The sequence below is a fragment of the Micropterus dolomieu genome, linkage group LG08 (assembly GCF_021292245.1).
Source record: "Micropterus dolomieu isolate WLL.071019.BEF.003 ecotype Adirondacks linkage group LG08, ASM2129224v1, whole genome shotgun sequence".
In the NCBI taxonomy this organism is placed as follows: Eukaryota; Metazoa; Chordata; class Actinopteri; order Centrarchiformes; family Centrarchidae; genus Micropterus; species Micropterus dolomieu.
In genome coordinates this window covers 2015133-2016715 of record NC_060157.1, presented here as the reverse complement: position 1 = coordinate 2016715, position 1583 = coordinate 2015133, and the positions used below count along the sequence as shown (strand labels likewise).

Genomic DNA, 1583 nt, shown 5'->3' with positions numbered 1-1583 from the left:
TCCCGCCCTAAAGCCTCCCCTGCTTCCTGGTCTCTGTTCCTCTAAATGGGACCATAATTTACTAAATGAACATCATGCTGTGTTGAAGAAGACTTGAAACTAGCGACTGAGACCAGAAACTCATCAGGAAAGTGTTTACTGAGGGAATAAATCAGCTGACAAGTAGAAACATTCTACCATTATTTCTTTTTGTGACCAGAAGAGTCGCCCCCTGGAGGCCGTTATATAGAATGTAGGTTTAAGGGACTTCCGCGTTGGATCCACGTCCCAGACCGGAAGCTTCCTCCTTTATTTCAACAACAGCCACTTTGGAGATTTACTCTGTGTGGTTGCTTTTGAAAAAACTCATCTTAGTTACATCATCAAGTAAATAACTTTGATCAAACTCCCAGAAGCTGGAAGACGCTCCACTGGAACAGCTGGGGTTGGGGGCCTTGTTCTTGGGCACCTCAGTGGTGTTAATGATAGAGGGGCCAGTGCTTCTCCTTCCTTTCCACACCCATGTATTAGACGTCTTTATCCTGCCTGATCTGGGGATTGAACCGTAGAACACTTTCATTGTGCTGCACTGACAGCTGTCTATCAAGCTGGAAATTACAGCCCTTCTTAAAGCATGACTCAGACCTCTTTGTGGGAGAAAAGGTGCACAGAATTATAATTTTATTTTCCGATGCCTTTGTGTGCGTTGCAGTTTCACTTCTGCACTATTTTTTTGTTTTAAACACAGTTGTTTCTGCAAATCGATAAAAAGAAAAAGACGACTGGAAAAAGTCCTGCAGCTGTTTCCACCACGTTCTTTTTGGGGTTTTTTTACTGCGGCAAGAAAATCAAAATATTATTCCTACAAGTTAAAGTTACAAACAGAACAGAATAGAAACCAGATGGAGCCGGTCATTTAATGAGGGGAGACAGAGTGTGTGTTATGAACATAATATAAATGTGTGTAATTTTTGACTTGAACTGAAATGAACTCTGAAATAAAATGCGGCTGCAAACAGAACTTTCATCTAACTCAGGTTTATACAGTGGGTACGGAAAGTGTTCAGACCCCTTTAAATTTTTCACTCTTTGTTTCATTGCAGCCATTTTCCAAAAATCAAAAAAGTTCATTTTATTTCTCAGTAATGTACACTCAGCACCCCTTCTTGACAGAAAAAAACAGAAATGTAGAAATTTTTGCAAATTTATTAAAAAAGAAAAACTGAAATATCACATGGTCATAAGTATTCAGACCCTTTGCTCAGTATTTAGTAGAAGCACCCTTTTGATCTAATACAGCCATGAGTTGTTTTGGGAAAGATGCAACAAGTTTTTCACATCTGGATTTGGGTATCCTCTGCCATTCCTCCTTGCAGATCCTCTCCAGTTCTGTCAGGTTGGATGGTAAACGTTGGTGGACAGCCATTTTCAGGTCTCTCCAGAGATGCTCAATTGGGTTTAAGTCAGGGCTCTGGCTGGGCCATTCAAGAACAGCCACGGAGTTGTTGTGAAGCCACTCCTTCGTTATTTTAGCGGTGCGCTTAGGGTCATTGTCTTGTTGGAAGGTAAACCTTCGGCCCAGTCTGAGGTCCAGAGCGCTCTGG

General features: G+C 41.6%; 1 protein-coding gene across 11 annotated transcripts in view; it reads left to right on the top strand.

Annotated features, from left to right (window-relative positions):
* The window catches only part of sulf2b (sulfatase 2b), a 276394-nt gene that overhangs the window by 254035 nt on the left and 20776 nt on the right, over positions 1 to 1583 (top strand). The window lies entirely within an intron of this gene.